Genomic DNA, 18,063 nt, shown 5'->3' with positions numbered 1-18,063 from the left:
ATCGTGGCAAAGAAACATAAAGTATGTTACCGTCCCCGAAGTGGATTTAACTTCTTCAGGAAAACAGCCCTAATGTTGTAACATCATTATGTTGTCGTATTATCCAAGCTAAAGCACACAATATAGTTTACATACAGCAGCTTTTAAATCTACAACGTTTGTTGGTTTCAGTCATTTCTGTTAATTCATTCAATATTTATTATTATTATTATTACAGTCTTCCTGTTCTCATTGTCGGAGGGGACACGTTTGCAGACTCACAACTTGTGAAAAACAAGTTTTGGTTAATTTCATTTATCAGTTGTCAATTTATTAAATTGTCTTTTGTTTGAAGCATTCCTGGTTATGTTAAGGACACGGAAGTAGGTCTGGCCTACCGGGCCATGTTGAGTAAGGACACAGGTCTGGGCTACCGGGCCATGTTGAGGACACAGAAGTAGGTCTGGCCTACCGGGCCATGTTGAGTAAGGACACAGGTCTGGGCTACCGGGCCATGTTGAGGACACAGGTCTGGGCTACCGGGCCATGTTGAGGACACAGAAGTAGGTCTGGCCTACCGGGCCATGTTGAGTAAGGACACAGGTCTGGGCTACCGGGCCATGTTGAGGACACAGGTCTGGCCTACCGGGCCATGTTGAGTAAGGACACAGGTCTGGCCTACCGGGCCATGTTGAGTAAGGACACAGGTCTGGGCTACCGGGCCATGTTGAGTAAGGACACAGGTCTGGGCTACCGGGCCATGTTGAGGACACAGGTCTGGACTACCAGGCCATGTTGAGGACACAGGTCTGGGCTACCAGGCCATGTTGAGTAAGGACACAGGTCTGGGCTACCGGGCCATGTTGAGGACACAGGTCTGGGCTACCGGGCCATGTTGAGGACACAGAAGTAGGTCTGGCCTACCGGGCCATGTTGAGTAAGGACACAGGTCTGGCCTACCGGGCCATGTTGAGTAAGGACACAGGTCTGGGCTACCGGGCCATGTTGAGTAAGGACACAGGTCTGGGCTACCGGGCCATGTTGAGGACACAGGTCTGGACTACCAGGCCATGTTGAGGACACAGGTCTGGGCTACCAGGCCATGTTGAGTAAGGACACAGGTCTGGGCTACCGGGCCATGTTGAGGACACAGGTCTGGGCTACCGGGCCATGTTGAGGACACAGAAGTAGGTCTGGCCTACCGGGCCATGTTGAGTAAGGACACAGGTCTGGCCTACCGGGCCATGTTGAGTAAGGACACAGGTCTGGGCTACCGGGCCATGTTGAGGACACAGGTCTGGCCTACCGGGCCATGTTGAGGACACAGGTCTGGCCTACCGTGCCATGTTGAGTAAGGACACAGGTCTGGCCTACCGGGCCATGTTGAGTAAGGACACAGGTCTGGCCTACCGGGCCATGTTGAGTAAGGACACAGGTCTGGCCTATCGGGCCATGTTGAGTAAGGACACAGGTCTGGCCTACCGGGCCATGTTGAGTAAGGACACAGGTCTGGGCTACCGGGCCATGTTGAGTAAGGACACAGGTCTGGCCTACCGGGCCATGTTGAGGACACAGGTCTGGCCTACCGGGCCATGTTGAGGACACAGGTCTGACCTACCGGGCCATGTTGAGTAAGGACACAGGTCTGGGCTACCGGGCCATGTTGAGTAAGGACACAGGTCTGGGCTACCGGGCCATGTTGAGGACACAGGTCTGGGCTACCGGGCCATGTTGAGGACACAGAAGTAGGTCTGGCCTACCGGGCCATGTTGAGTAAGGACACAGGTCTGGCCTACCGGGCCATGTTGAGTAAGGACACAGGTCTGGGCTACCGGGCCATGTTGAGTAAGGACACAGGTCTGGCCTACCGGGCCATGTTGAGGACACAGGTCTGGCCTACCGGGCCATGTTGAGGACACAGGTCTGGCCTACCGGGCCATGTTGAGTAAGGACACAGGTCTGGGCTACCGGGCCATGTTGAGTAAGGACACAGGTCTGGGCTACCGGGCCTGCACGCAAATGTAGGCTTACAAATGTGCCCATGTGATAGATTTCTGATTGTCTTAACTCACCACCGCTAATGAGCTGTGGAGCTTCTCAAAGTAATATTTTTCTTCACCTCAAAAAAGCAGGTAAACAAGGTCTGTTTTTACATCCATTGAGAATGACAATACAGACCACTTGACTTTTCCCATCATAATGTTACGTTACAGCCTTATTCTAAATGGATTAAAGCAAAAACAGGTTATTTAATTTTTTCCGATTTATTAAAAAATAAAAATAAAATCACATTTACACACTTAAATATTCAGACCCTTTACTCAGTACTTTGTTGAAGCACCTTTGGCAGCGATTACAGCCTCGAGTCTTCTTGGGTGTGACGCTACAAGCTTGGCACACCTGTATTTGGAGAGTTTCTCCCAATCTTCTCTGCAGATCCTCTCAAGCTCTTTCAGGTTGTACGGGGAGCTTCGCTGGGCCACTCAGGGACATTCAGAGACTTGCCCCGAATCCAATCCTGCGTTGTCTAGGGTGTGTGCTTAGGGTCGTTGTCCTGTTGGAAGTTGACTTCGCCCCAGTCTGAGGTCCTGAGCAGGTTTTCATCAAGGATCTCTCTGTACTTTGCTCCATTCATCTTTCCCTTGATCCTGACTAGTCTCCCAGTCCCGTAGGGATGGTGCCAGGTTTCCTCCAGATGTGACGCTTGGTATTCAGGCCAAAAAGTTCAATATTGGTTTCATGAGACCAGAGAATTTTGTTTGTCATGGTCTGAGAGAGTCTTTAGGTGCTTTTTGGTAAACTCCAAGCAGGCTGTCGTATGCCTTTTACTGAGGAGTGGCTTCTGTCTGGCCACTCTACCATAAAGGCCTGATTGGTGGAGTGCTGCAGAGATGGTTGTCCTTCCAGAAAGTTCTCCCATCTCCACAGAGGAACTCTAGAGCTCTGGACCATCGGGTTCTTGGTCACCTCCCTGAGCAAGGCCCTTCTCCCACGATTGTTCAGTTTGGCCGGGCGGCCAGCCAAACTTCTTCCATTTAAGAATGATTGAGGGCACTGTATTCTTGGGGTCCTTCAATGCTGCATGTTACGGATACAGGTATTCTGTGTGTATCCTGAATATTTTGGTACCCTTCCCCAGATCTGTGCCTTGACACAATTCTGTCACGGAACTCTACGGAGAATTCCTACGACCTCATTGCTTGGTTTTTGCTCTGACAACTGTGGGACCTTATATAGGACAGGTGTGTGCCTTTCCAAATCATGTCCAATCAATTGAATTTACCACAGGTGGACTCCAGGTTGTAGAAACATCTCAAGGATGATCAATGGAATCAGGATGCACATGTGCTACATTTCGTGTCTCATAGGGTCTGAGAATACTTATGTAAATAAGGTATTTCAGTTTATGATTTTTAATACTTCTGCAAAAATGTCTAAACCTGTTTTTCGCTTTGTCATTATGGGATAGTGTGTGTAGATTGATGAGGATTTTATTTTATTTAATCCTGTAACGTAACAAAATGTGGAAAAAGTCAAGGCACTATATAGATATACACACACATACATACATGCATAAGTATTCAGCTCCCTGAGTCAATACGTTAGAAACACATTTGGCATTTTTATCCTGAAAAACTCCCCAGTATTTGCCAATGTCACGCTTACCCATACCATGATGCAGCCACCACCATACTTGAAAATAAGGAGGCAGATACTCAGTGATGTGTTGTGTTTGATTTGCCCCAAACATAAGGCTTTGTATTTAGGCCTAAAAAGTGTATTCCTTTGCCAGATTATTTTTATTTATTTTACCTTTATTTAACTAGGCAAGTCAGTTAAAGTATTTAGTGCCATGTTGCATACAAGATGCATGTTTTGGAATATTTTTTATTCTGTATATTTGTATTTGTCTTTTTACTCTCTCATTTATCGTGGAGGCGCTACAATGTTGTTGATCCATCCTCAGTTCTCTCATCACATCCATTGAACTCTAACTGTTTTAAAATGGTAACATCATGGAAACATCCCTGAGCAGTTTCATTCCTGTCCTGCAGTTCAGTAGGTGGTTTAATACATAATGCACAGCGTAATTATTAACTTGACCATGCTTAAAGATATATTCGATGTCTGATTTGCTATTGTTGCCCATCTACCAATCACTGCCCTTCTTTATGGCGCTTTCAAAAAGCTCCCTGGTCTTTGTAGTTGAATCTGTGCTTGAAATTCACTACTTACAGAGGTTGTATGTATGGGGGACAGAGGACGGGTTAGTCATTCAAAAATCATGTCAACCCCTATTATTTCACACAGAGTGAGTCCATGTAACTTATTATGTGACTTGTTAAGCCAAATGTTACTCCTGAATTAATTAAGGCATGCCTAAACAAAGGGTCTGAATACTCATAGAAAAATAATTGTTTTTATACATTTAATCCCACTTTGTAACACAATAAAATGTGAAGAAATGTTTTAAGGCACTGTAACTACTGCTGTATACACCTTTTCTATGCATGTCCATACTGTCTTTACACACACACACTGAACAAAAATATAATTTTTCCATTAGCACAAAAAACATGTTTCTCTCAAATGTTGTGCACAAATTTGTTTACATCCCTGTTAGTGAGCATTTCTCCTTTGCCAAGATAATCCATTCACCTGACAGGTGTGGAATATCAAGAAGCTGGGTAAACAGCATGATCACTACACAGGTGCACCTTGTGCTGGGGACAACAAAAGAACACTAAAATGTGCAGTTTTGTCCCAACACAATGCCACCGATGTCTCAAATTGAGGGAACGTGCAATTGGCATGCTCACTGCATGAATGTCCAACAGAGCTGTTGCCAGAGAATTTAATGTTAATTTCTCTACCATAAGACATAATGTCATTTTTAGAGAATTTGTCAGCATGTCCAACCAGCCTCACAACCACATATACCCACGCCAGCCCAGAACCTCCACATTCGTCTTCTTCACCTGCGGGATCGTCTAAGACCAGCCACCTAACGAAACTGAGGAGTAATTCTGTCTGTAATAAAGCCATCTTGTGGGGAAAAACTCATTCCTATTGGCTGGGCCTGGCTCCCCAGTGGGTGGGCCTTTGCACTCCTACCCCCATGTGAAATCCATAGATTAGGGCCTAATGAATTTATTTCAATTGACTGACTTATATGAACTGTAACTCAGTAAAATCGTTGAAATTGTTGCGTTTATATTTTTGTTCAGTTTATTTATATTCCGGTCTCTGACATTACTCGTTCTGATATTTCTAAATTTATCTGGATTATGTGTATTTTTGTATTATTATTGCTAGGTATTACTGCACTGTTGGACCTAGAAATACAAGCATTTCCATGCACCTGCGATTTTTATTTATTTATTTAACCTTTATTTAACTGGGCAAGTCAGTTAAGAATAAATTCTTATTTACGAAGACGGGGGCCTGGGATTTTATTTTTTGAAATAATATAAATATAGGACAACACACACATCACAACAAGAGAGACCTAAGACAACATAACAAGGCAGCAACACATGACAACACAGCATGGTAGCAACACAACATGACAACAACATGGTACAATCATTATTGCGATAACATCTGCACATCTGTGAACGTGACCAATAAACTAGGATTTGAGAAATACGTTGTACTCCGAATTGTCCCATTACACCGACAGACTGAACGACTGCTAGTTTAAGTAAACAGCGGATATTGTCCTCATGCTAGCTAGCAGTAGCAGCCATTATGGAATGGGGGTCGCGTTGAACAACAAAGGAGCTGATTGGCTGACACTGCCATTCCAAAATGGCTGCTGTGGCTTCTTGCTATCTATCATGAGGACAAAAAGGACTGTGTTCCGGAAAAACTAGCTAGCCTTCGTTCAATCTTCTCCGTGTAACATTAACAGTTGTCATATTTGGACAATTCGGAGTATAATGCATTTCCCATCCCTGGATAGAGGTACATTTCCCGAGCCATATCTACCGCCGGCGCCGCGTGTCTTTATATAATATACACAGGAATGATGCCCGACCGTAGTGCAGATGTAAAGCGGTTCGGATCTGCAGCCTACTGTTTGGCTAGCTATATTTTACTTCGACAGTAAGACGTTATAGCTACAAAGCATATCTACACTAGTTACCACACACTTGTTTTAGCTAAACTGTTGGATACTTGCTGTGTAATCATACTAACGTTAGTGTTGCAGTTAACCAAATACATGAGTTTACTTTAGCGATGCGGCTAGCTGCATCCAAGCTAACTAACGCGCTAGGTCATAACACATGCAAGGACAGAAGCGTTTCACATCCTGTACACTCGCCGATGTCGCTCACTTCATCTACATTCATACGACAAATGTATACTATTATTTTGTCCTTACCTGCAAGTTTTTCGTATTATATTCTGGCCCCTCCAGTCCTAACACGGGCTTTGCTGCATTACCAGGTCGTCCATATTGGACCCATATGATTGACAGCTGAACCATCCAGGGCATTGAAACAGATGACGTAGCTAGACTTTAGCCAGTCACCGGGACGTGTTAGAATATTTTGCATGCAGCCTTCATTCCTCCCTTGTTTCCTTGAAGTAAGCCTAATTATTGAACAAACGTTATTACAACTTTAGAGAACGTTCCGTTAAGAGTCTCATTAGGTCATTAACTAACGTTTTCATATGAATGTTACCGTGATTTCGTAGCAAAACAGAATGCTGCATTCACGGCAAATCAGAAGGTGACCACTCTTAATGGCATCATACAAACACTGCGTGTGTTTCATTATTTTTAGGTGGGGTACGGTGCAGCGGAACACTCTCCAGTAAGTAGCCTAGTTTACAGCTTCACCTCCTGGCATGTTTTAGCTGAAGTAGTCTGTCGACATGATCATGTTTTAAATGAGGCATATTTTCCTAATGTACGTAACCCGAGTGGTGCAGGCGTCTAAGACACTGCATGAGGTGTCACTGGTGTACCTGGTTCGAATCCAGGCTGCATCACATCCGGCCGTGATTGGGAGTCCCATAGGGCTGCGCACAATTGGCCCAGCGTCGTCCGGGTTTGGCTGTCATTGTAAATAAGAATTTGTTCTTAACTGACTTTCCTAGTTAAATGATGGTTAAATTTAAATTATACAAAAATACATTATACTGCAGCATTACTACTCACTGATTGCATAATAGTTTAAAATCAAATTTTATTTGTCACTTGCGCGGAATGCAACAGGTGTAGTAGACCTTACAGTGAAATGCTCACTTACAAGCCCTTAACCAACAATGCAGTTTTAAGAAAATACCAACAACAAAAAAGAGATAAGAATAACAAATAATTAAAGAGCAACAGTAAACTTATTGTATTTATTTTCTTTAACCTTTATTTAACTAGACAAGTCAGTTAAGAACAAATTCTTATTTACAATGACGGCCTACCAAAAGGCAAAAGGCCTCCTGCGGGGACGGGGGCCTGGGATTAAAAAAAATACAAAATAAATACAAAATAAATATAGGACAAAACGCACATCACAACAAGAGAGACAACACAAAACTACATAAAGAGAGACCTAAGACAACAACATAGCAAGGCAGCAACACATGGCAACACAACATGGTAGCAACACATGGCAACACAGCAAGGTAGCAACACATGGCAACACAGCATGGTAGCAACATAACAACAACATGGTAGCAGGGGGGCTAGGGTCAGTTTGTTATATCTGGAGTACTTCTGTCTTATCCGGTGTCCTGTGTGAATTTAAGTATGCTCTCTCTAATTCTCTCTTTCTTTCTCTCTCTCAGAGGACCTGAGCCCTAGGACCATGCCTCAGGACTACCTGGCATGATGACTCCTTGCTGTCCCCAGTCCACCTGGACGTGCTGCTGCTCCAGTTTCAACTGTTCTGCCTGCGGCTATGGAACCCTGACCTGTTCACCGGACGTGCTACCTGTCCCAGACCTGCTGTTTTCAACTCTCTGGAGACCGCAGGAGCGGTAGAGATACTCTTAATGATCGGCTATGAAAAGCCAACTGACATTTACTCCTGAGGTGCTGACTTGCTGCACCCTCGACAACTACTGTGATTATTATTATTTGACCATGCTGGTCATTTATGAACATTTGAACATCTTGGCCATGTTCTGTTATAATCTCCACCCGGCACAGCCAGAAGAGGACTGGCCACCCCTCATAGCCTGGTTCCTCTCTAGGTTTCTTCCTAGGTTTTGGCCTTTCTAGGGAGTTTTTCCTAGCCACCGTGCTTCTACACCTGCATTGCTTGCTGTTTGGGGTTTTAGGCTGGGTTTCTGTACAGCACTTTGAGATATCAGCTGATGTAAAAAGGGCTATATAAATAAATTTGATTTGATATAGAGAGAGAGTGAGTTCATAGAGAGAACAAAGGAATTTCTTCCACCTCACAGAACTGGAGAACCGAACGACATTTATGTTCTGGAGAAGGTATAAAAAGAATCCAGCTACGAACTGGTCCGTTTGGTACAATTTTGTGAAACTCAGATATGAGGCTTACATCAAATTGTTGTATAAGATGAATGAGTGAGGATGATACTGTTTGTGAAATTATGTAATGTGATTTTGGACTGTTTAATGAAGGAAACTCCAATTCCCTTTGGAGATTAACTAAATCAGAGGACCGCCCATGAGCACAGTTATGGTCTGGCGTCCTGGGACAGGCCCTTTTCTGCTCTTCCGAATAAAACCCCCACCCGGGTTTTCTATCACCAGACCAGCTTACCTCGATAACGAGAGGGCCAAGGTTTGAGAGGAGACCGAGCTTACCTCAATTACGAGATGGCTATTAATTCTTTGTAACCATCGACTTTGTTTGTTTGTGTTATGCATTTCTGTGAATTACTTAGTTAGTAAATAAATGATTTTAAGACAATTTATGTATGGATGACTCATAGTGAAGACTGGGTTCGTGCAGATAAACCAACAATTTACGACGTTTGGAATGAGACTAACGTGAGGTAAATAATAATTCATTAATTCGAAGACTAATTGAGCAGATATTAAAATATCTGAAAATTATATTAGGAAAATTATAATTTTGTAATCTGAATATTTTCCTTGGTGCCCCGACTTCCTAGTTAATTACAGTTACATGATTAATCAGTTAATTGCTAAATATAAATTACAGAGAATTTTTGATAAAGATAAGTCTTCAGTTTTAATGATGCCAAAGACACGACATCATCAATTCAAATACTTACAGCAGATTGGAGTTAAATGTGTTTGAAAAACTTTCAAGTTGAAACGGTCAATAATTCAGAATATGGCAATCAAAAAGGGGACTTTTTATTAGTGTTGTTCACTAAAATATTAATCTAGAGAATTTCCGCTAGAATGAGAGGAAGTGTTATTTCACAGAACCTTTTTCTACGCATGTGTGAAGAATCACCTATTCACCAAAAAGCGATAATCAACTAGATTAAACTGGATTAAACTAGATTAAACTGGATTAAACTGGACCAAACTGGATTAAACTAGATTCAACTGGATTCAACTAGATTCAGCTGGATTAAACTAGATTAAACTAGATTCAGCTGCTGGCTGAATATCAGCATCATTATTATTTGTATTTTTTTTCTTGGCGGACGTCAGGGGGCCGGAACATAATTAAAAATAATTTGTAGACTGCAAATTGACCGCACAAAGCTCAAACAGATGTAATATTTGACTAAAACGTAATAATTTCAAACATTGCTTCCATTTTGTATATGATGACCTACTGTATATCTCTCTAATCCCGCCAGTTGAGGAACCCTGTATGAAGATATGCAGAAACTGCTTCTCCAATAGACATCTCTGAGCACACTTGTAGGCGACATCGACATTAGCTAGCATAGGTCAACATGGCAAAGTGACGTTTTCGATAAAATTCACTCGACCGGGGGTCTTCAACCTAGAGTGGTCTTAACCTTTGTCTTCAACCTAGAGTGAGGCCTAGAGAGGGGTACGGAAGCCATCTTTATCAATTGAAAGGGTCGTTACTAGCTGCTATAGCCACAAAGTCATAAACCCCGTCCATTTCTACATTTTTATTTGAACCCTAACCTTAACCCCGCTGCTGACCTTATGCCTAACCCTAATCTTAAATTCGGCCAAAAATGCAAATTGTTTTAGCCATTTTTGGCTGTGGAATCTGACTTTCTGGCTAAAGCTAGTGGAAACCCATTGAAAGCAGTGCAGCCAAGCCTGATTTTCAAGCACATTTTTCACGTCTCCCATTGACTTGCCAAACCAAACGCCGGTCTGGGGTGTAGTCATTACGCCTTACAACGAAACCGTTTACCATTTTAAGAACCAAATGGAATGAAACGGGAAGGGACCTACCTGAATTTGTCCAATAGAAACTCTCGTTTTTGTTGCAAAACATTTTGCAGATTATACGTTTTCCAACAGAGTCGGCATAATGAATACACTCCGCTGTTGGAGAGCATCAAAACTGTGATGTATCATGGGTGACTGATCGACAAATAATATTGAGTAGTTTTATTTACGTCTTTTTATGATGTCTTATTCTGGATGCAAACTGGTTGAAAACATTTTTTAAATCTATTTTTACTCCCCAGAATGACGTTTTTTTGTGATCGCCAAACGGCCAGTTGGTCATAATTGTGACCTCTACTTGACGAGCTGATCATAATTCTGACCACTATATTATGTGCTGTATTACAGTGGGGCAAAAAAGTATTTAGTCAGCCACCAATTGTGCAAGTTCTCACACTTAAAAAGATGAGAGAGGCCTGTAATTTTCATCATAGGTAGTACACTTCAACTATGACAGACAAAATTAGAAAAGAAATCCAGAAATTCACATTGTAGGATTTTTTATGAATTTATTTGCAAATTATGGTGGAAAATAAGTATTTGGTCAATAACAAAAGTTTATCTCAATACTTTGTTATATACCCTTTGTTGGCAATGACAGAGGTCAAACGTTTTCTGTAAGTCTTCACAAGGTTTTCACACACTGTTGCTGGTATTTTGGCCCATTCCTCCATGCAGATCTCCTCTAGAGCAGTGATGTTTTGGGGCTGTTGCTGGGCAACACGGACTTTCAACTCCCTCCAAAGATTTTCTATGGGGTTGAGATCTGGAGACTGGCTAGGCCACTCCAGGACCTTGAAATGCTTCTTACGAAGCCACTCCTTCGTTGCCCGGGCAGTGTGTTTGGGATCATTGTCATGCTGAAAGATATGATGGGTCATATCTGGAGCGTAGTGGTGTGATGGGTCATATCTGGAGCAGAGTGGTGTGATGGGTCATATCTGGAGTGTAGTGGTGTGATGGGTCATATCTGGAGCAGAGTGGTGTGATGGGTCATATCTGGAGCGTAGTGGTGTGATGGGTCATATCTGGAGTGTAGTGGTGTGATGGGTCATATCTGGAGCAGAGTGGTGTGATGGGTCATATCTGGAGCAGAGTGGTGTGATGGGTCATATCTGGAGCGTAGTGGTGTGATGGGTCATATCTGGAGTGTAGTGGTGTGATGGGTCATATCTGGAGCAGAGTGGTGTGATGGGTCATATCTGGAGCAGAGTGGTGTGATGGGTCATATCTGGAGCATAGTGGTGTGATGGGTCATATCTGGAGTGTAGTGGTGTGATGGGTCATATCTGGAGCATAGTGGTGTGATGGGTCATATCTGGAGCAGAGTGGTGTGATGGGTCATATCTGGAGCAGAGTGGTGTGATGGGTCATATCTGGAGCAGAGTGGTGTGATGGGTCATATCTGGAGCATAGTGGTGTGATGGGTCATATCTGGAGCAGAGTGGTGTGATGGGTCATATCTGGAGCATAGTGGTGTGATGGGTCATATCTGGAGCATAGTGGTGTGATGGGTCATATCTGGAGTGTAGTGGTGTGATGGTTCATATCTGGAGCGTAGTGGTGTGATGGGTCATATCTGGAGCGTAGTGGTGTGATGGGTCATATCTGGAGCAGAGTGGTGTGATGGGTCATATCTGGAGCGTAGTGGTGTGATGGGTCATATCTGGAGCATAGTGGTGTGATGGGTCATATCTGGAGCGTAGTGGTGTGATGGGTCATATCTGGAGCATAGTGGTGTGATGGGTCATATCTGGAGCAGAGTGGTGTGATGGGTCATATCTGGAGCATAGTGGTGTGATGGGTCATATCTGGAGCAGAGTGGTGTGATGGGTCATATCTGGAGCAGAGTGGTGTGATGGGTCATATCTGGAGCATAGTGGTGTGATGGGTCATATCTGGAGTGTAGTGGTGTGATGGGTCATATCTGGAGCATAGTGGTCCTATTGAAGAGTGGTGTGATGGGTCATATCTGGAGCAGAGTGGTGTGATGGGTCATATCTGGAGCGTAGTGGTGTGATGGGTCATATCTGGAGCGTAGTGGTGTGATGGGTCATATCTGGAGTGTAGTGGTGTGATGGGTCATATCTGGAGCAGAGTGGTGTGATGGGTCATATCTGGAGCATAGTGGTGTGATGTGTCATATCTGGAGCATAGTGGTGTGATGGGTCATATCTGGAGCGTAGTGGTGTGATGGGTCATATCTGGAGCATAGTGGTGTGATGGGTCATATCTGGAGCGTAGTGGTGTGATGGGTCATATCTGGAGTGTAGTGGTGTGATGGGTCATATCTGGAGCAGAGTGGTGTGATGGGTCATATCTGGAGTGTAGTGGTGTGATGGGTCATATCTGGAGCATAGTGGTGTGATGGGTCATATCTGGAGCAGAGTGGTGTGATGGGTCATATCTGGAGCAGAGTGGTGTGATGGGTCATATCTGGAGCAGAGTGGTGTGATGGGTCATATCTGGAGCATAGTGGTCCTCATGAGAGCCAGTTTCATCATAGCGCTTGATGTTGTTTTGTGACGCACTTGAAGACATTTTCTGGATTGACTGAACTTCATGTCTTAAAGTAATGATGGACTGTCGTTTCTCTTTGCTTATTTGAGCTGTTCTAGCCATAATATGGACTTGGTCTTTTACCAGATAGGGCTATCTTCTGTATACCAACCCTACCTTGAAACAACACAACTGATTGGCTCAAATGCATTAAGAAAGAAAAAAAATACACAAATGAACTTTTAACAAGGCACACCTGTGACTACATCATGAAGCTGGTTGAGAGAATGCCAAGAGTGTGCAAAGCTGTCATCAAGGCAAAGGGTGGCTACTTTGAAGAATCTCAAATATAAAATACATTTTGATTTACTTAACACTTTTTTGGTTACTACATGATGTGTTATTTCATAGTTTTGATGTCTTCACTATTATTCTACAATGTACAATTATTATTTTTTTTAAACACTGGAATGAGTAGGTGTGTCCTAACTTTTGACTGGTACTGTATGTTTGTCCCATAAAATATTAGGCTTTGGTCCCCAGATCCTCAAAATGTTCTACAGCTGCACCATCGAGAGCATCCTGACCGGTTGCCTGGTATGGCAACTGCTCGGCATCTGACCGTAAGACGCTACAGAGGGTAGTGCGTATGGTCCAGTACATCACTGGGGCCAAGCTTCCTGCCATCCAGGACCTATATACTAGGCGGTGTCGGAGGAAAGCCCATCAAATTGTCAGAGACTGTTTTCTCTGCTACCGCAAGGCAAGCGGTCCCGGATCGGCAAGTCTAGGACCAAAAGGCTCCTTAACAGCTTCTACCCCCAAGCCAAACAACTGCTGAACAATTAATAAAATGGCCACCGGACTATTTACATTGACACCCCCTCCCTTTTGTACACTGCTGCTACTCCCTGTTTATTATCCATGCATAGTCACTTCACCCCTACTTACATGTACAAATTACCTCAACTAACCTGTATCCCTGCACACTGACTCGGTACCGGTGCCCCCTGTATATAGCCTCGTTATTCTTATTGTGTTACTTTTTAGTATTATTTTTTACTTTAGTCTATTTGTTAAATATTTTCTTAACTCTTCTTGAACTGCACTGTTGGTTAAGGGCTTGTAAGTAAGCATTTCACGGTACGGTCTACACTTGTTGTATTTGGCGCGTGTGAAAAATAAAGTTTGTTTTGATTTGATTAAATGATTAATACAAACAGGGTGACTGATTGCATTAAAATAAGTTCTCAAACATACTTCACAATTCCAGTTTAATACTCTGGGGAATGAAGAGCTGTTTAATACTCTGGGGAATGAAGAGCTGTTTAATACTCTGGGGAATGAAGAGCTGTTTAATACTCTGGGGAATGAAGAGCGGTTTAATACTCTGGGGAATGAAGAGCTGTTTAATACTCTGGGAAATGAAGAGCTGTTTAATACTCTGGGGAATGAAGAGCTGTTTAATACTCTGGGGAATGAAGAGCTGTTTAATACTCTGGGGAATGAAGAGCTGTTTAATACTCTGGGGAATGAAGAGCTGTGTTCAACTTGTGAGATTTACTGAATGTATGAGCATAGCAGCCTTTAAATAGAGGCAGTTAATGCTTTATACTACTATACTACTTTATCCTACCAACAGGACATTAAAAACTGTAATATCTCATTGTTAAGAGAATGTTGTTCTCCAGGTACATAACCCAATTTAATTATATTCCTCAGTCTGCGAACCAGAATTTGTAAGATCCTGGTCGAATGAAACAGACGGAGGCTCAGCTAAAATAGTCAAAAAAGGTTTATTCACGGGAAAGTTCTAAGGTCAAAAATACAAAACAATACATTTTATACTGACTTCTCACGCCCACACATTCACACAACCATACGCACACACATACACACAACCATACGCACACACATAAACAGACACCTGACACATACACACAAACAGCCGCACACACATACACACAAACAGACGCACACACACACACACACATGTCCTGCTACCCAGCCGCCAGAGATCAGTGACCTTGTCCTTGAGTCGTACTCCCTGTTCTCTCCTAATCTCTAGTCAGGTCGGCACCGAGCTCAGACAGTCTGTGTTTATAATACCATAAAGACATATTGCCTTTACCCTAATTCTGACTAGAGTACACATTTATTGATTATGATGTTATACATTCTAATCAATTCCATACAATTATATGTTTCAGGGCGGAATATTCTAATCATTCAATTAACAGATCATTCTCAACTAACACTTATGTTTCACCGAGTGGTGGCTGAACGACGACATGAATAACATACAGCTGGCGGGTTATACACTGTATCGGCAGGATAGAACAGCAGCCCCTGGTAAGACAAGGGGTGGCGGGTTATACACTGTATCAGCAGGATAGAACAGCAGCCTCTGGTAAGACAAGGGGTGGCGGGTTATACACTGTATCAGCAGGATAGAACAGCAGCCTCTGGTAAGACAAGGGGTGGCGGGTTATACACTGTATCAGCAGGATAGAACAGCAGCCTCTGGTAAGACAAGGGGTGGCGGGTTATACACTGTATCAGCAGGATAGAACAGCAGCCTCTGGTAAGACAAGGGGTGGCGGGTTATACACTCTATCGGTAGGATAGAACAGCAGCCTCTGGTAAGACAAGGGGTGGCGGGTTATACACTGTATCAGCAGGATAGAACAGCAGCCTCTGGTAAGACAAGGGGTGGCGGGTTATACACTGTATCAGCAGGATAGAACAGCAGCCTCTGGTAAGACAAGGGGTGGCGGGTTATACACTGTATCAGCAGGATAGAACAGCAGCCTCTGGTAAGACAAGGGGTGGCGGGTTATACACTGTATCAGCAGGATAGAACAGCAGCCTCTGGTAAGACAAGGGGTGGCGGGTTATACACTGTATCAGCAGGATAGAACAGCAGCCTCTGGTAAGACAAGGGGTGGCGGGTTATACACTCTATCGGTAGGATAGAACAGCAGCCTCTGGTAAGACAAGGGATGGCGGTCTATGTATATTTGTAAACAACTGCTGGTGCACAATATCTAAGGAAGTCTCTAGATTTTGCTGGCCTGAGATAGAATATCTAATGATAAGATGTAGACTACACTATTTACCAACAGAGTTTTCATCTATATTTTTCGTAGCTGTCTATTTACCACCACAAACTGATGCTGGCACTATGCCCGCACCCAACAAGCTGTATAGGGCCATAACCAAACAGGAAAACGCTCATCCAGAGGCGGCGCTCCTAGTGGCCGGGGACGTTAATGCAGGGAAACTTAAATCCGTTTTATCTCATTGCTGCCAGCATGTTAAATGTGTAAACGGAGAGAGAAAAAACTCTAGACCACCTTTACTCCACACACAGAGACGCGTACAAAGCTCTCCCTCGCCCTCCATTTTGCAAATCTGACCATAATTCTATCCTCCTGATTCCTGCTTACAAGCAAAAACTAAAATGGGAAGCACCAGTGACCCAGTCAATAAAAAAGTGGTCAGATGAAGCAGATGCTAAGCTACAGGACTGTTTTGCTAGCACAGACTGGAATATGTTCCGGGATTCTTCCGATGGCATTGAGGAGTACACATCAGTCATTGGCTTCATCAATAAGTACATCGATGACGTCGTCCCCACAGTGACTGTACGTACATACCCCAACCAGAAGCCATGTATTACAGGCAACATCCGCACTGAGCTCTAGTGTAGAGCTGCCGCTTTCAAGGAGCGGGACTCTAACCCAGAAGCTTATAAGAAATCCCGCTACGCCCTCCGACGAACCATCAAACTGACAAAGTGTCAATACAGGACTAAGATCGAGTCGTACTACACTGGCTCTGACGCTCGTCGGATGTGGCAGGGCTTGCAAACCATTACAGACTACAAGCGGAAGCACAGCCGAGAGCTTCCCAGTGACACGAGCCTACCAGACGAGCTAAACTACCTCTATGCTCGCTTCGAAGCAAATAACACTGAAACATGCATGAGAGCACCAGCTGTTCCGGATGACTGTGTGATCACGCTCTCCGCAGCCGAAGTGAGTAAGACCTTTAAACAGGTCAACATTCACAAGGCCGCAGGGCCAGACGGATTACCAGGATGTGTACTGCGAGCATGTGCTGACCAACTAGCAAGTGTCTTCACTGACATTTTCAACCTCTCCTTGTCCGAGTCTGTAATATCAACATGTTTAAGCAGACCACCATAGTCCCTGGGCCCAAGAACACTAAGGTAACCTGCCTAAATGACTACCGACCCGTAGCACTCACGTCTGTAGCCATGAAGTGCCTTGAAAGGCCGGTCATAGCTCACATCAACACCATCATCCCAGAAACCCTAGACCCACTCCAATTTGCATACTGCCCAACAGATCCACAGATGATGCAATCTCCATTGCACTCCACACTGCCCTTTCCCACCTGGACAAAAGGAACACCTATGTGAGAATGCTATTCATTGACTACAGCTCAGCGTTCAACACCATAGTGCCCTCAAAGTTCATCAATAAGGTAAGGACCCTGGGACTAAACAACTGGATCCTGGACTTCCTGACGGGCCGCCCCCAGGTGGTAAGGGTAGGTAACAACACATCCGCCATGCTGATCCTCAACACAGGGGCCCCGCAGGGGTGTGAGCTCAGTCCCCTCCTGTACTCCCTGTTCATTCATGACTGCACGGCCAGGCACGACTCCAACACCATTATTAAGTTTGCTGACGACACAACATTGGTAGGCCTGATCACCGACAACGACGAGACAGCCTATAGGGAGGAGGTCAGAGACATGGCCGTGTAGTGCCAGGACAACAACCTCTCCCTCAACGTGATCAAGACCAAGGAGATGATTGTGGACTACAGGAAAAAGAGGACCGGGCACGTCCCCATTCTCATCGACAGGGCTGCAGTGGAGCAGGTTGAGACTGTCAAGGTGTGTATGAAGGCGAAGTCAGGTGCAGGAGAGTATGATAAATTAAGTGTACTTTATTATAGTTCCAAACCGGGAGCACAACAAAAACAAACGCTCTCAAAAAAACGGAACAATAAAGTAAAGCGCTTAACAACCACAACATAACATAAAAATAATTACACACAAAACATGATGGGAAACAGAGGGTTAAATACAAGTAGATTGATTGGGGAAACGAAAACCAGGTGTGTATGAAAACAAGACAAGACAAATTAATATATGAAAAATGGAGTGGCGATGGATAGAAAGCCGGTGACGTCGATCGCCAA

General features: G+C 44.0%; 1 protein-coding gene and 1 long non-coding RNA gene across 12 annotated transcripts in view; one reads left to right on the top strand and one right to left on the bottom strand.

Moving 5' to 3' along the window:
• The window catches only part of herc2 (HECT and RLD domain containing E3 ubiquitin protein ligase 2), a gene marked incomplete at its 3' end in the record, with an annotated part of 169,836 nt that extends 163,367 nt beyond the window's left edge, over positions 1-6,469 (bottom strand). For all 11 annotated transcript variants that reach the window (XM_071346645.1, XM_071346646.1, XM_071346652.1 and 8 more), the window contains 1 exon segment: positions 6,368-6,469.
• Positions 6,470-6,484: 15 nt separating this feature from the next.
• On the top strand, positions 6,485-8,879 carry LOC139541706 (uncharacterized). Its single transcript, XR_011668391.1, has 2 exons — positions 6,485-6,803; positions 7,777-8,879. It is a non-coding gene; the product is annotated as an uncharacterized lncRNA (long non-coding RNA).
• Positions 8,880-18,063: the final 9,184 nt, after the last annotated feature.

This window comes from Salvelinus alpinus, chromosome 16 (genome assembly GCF_045679555.1).
Source record: "Salvelinus alpinus chromosome 16, SLU_Salpinus.1, whole genome shotgun sequence".
Taxonomy (NCBI): Eukaryota; Metazoa; Chordata; class Actinopteri; order Salmoniformes; family Salmonidae; genus Salvelinus; species Salvelinus alpinus.
Note: the sequence above shows the minus strand (reverse complement) of the source record. Positions and strands in the feature narration are given on the sequence as shown.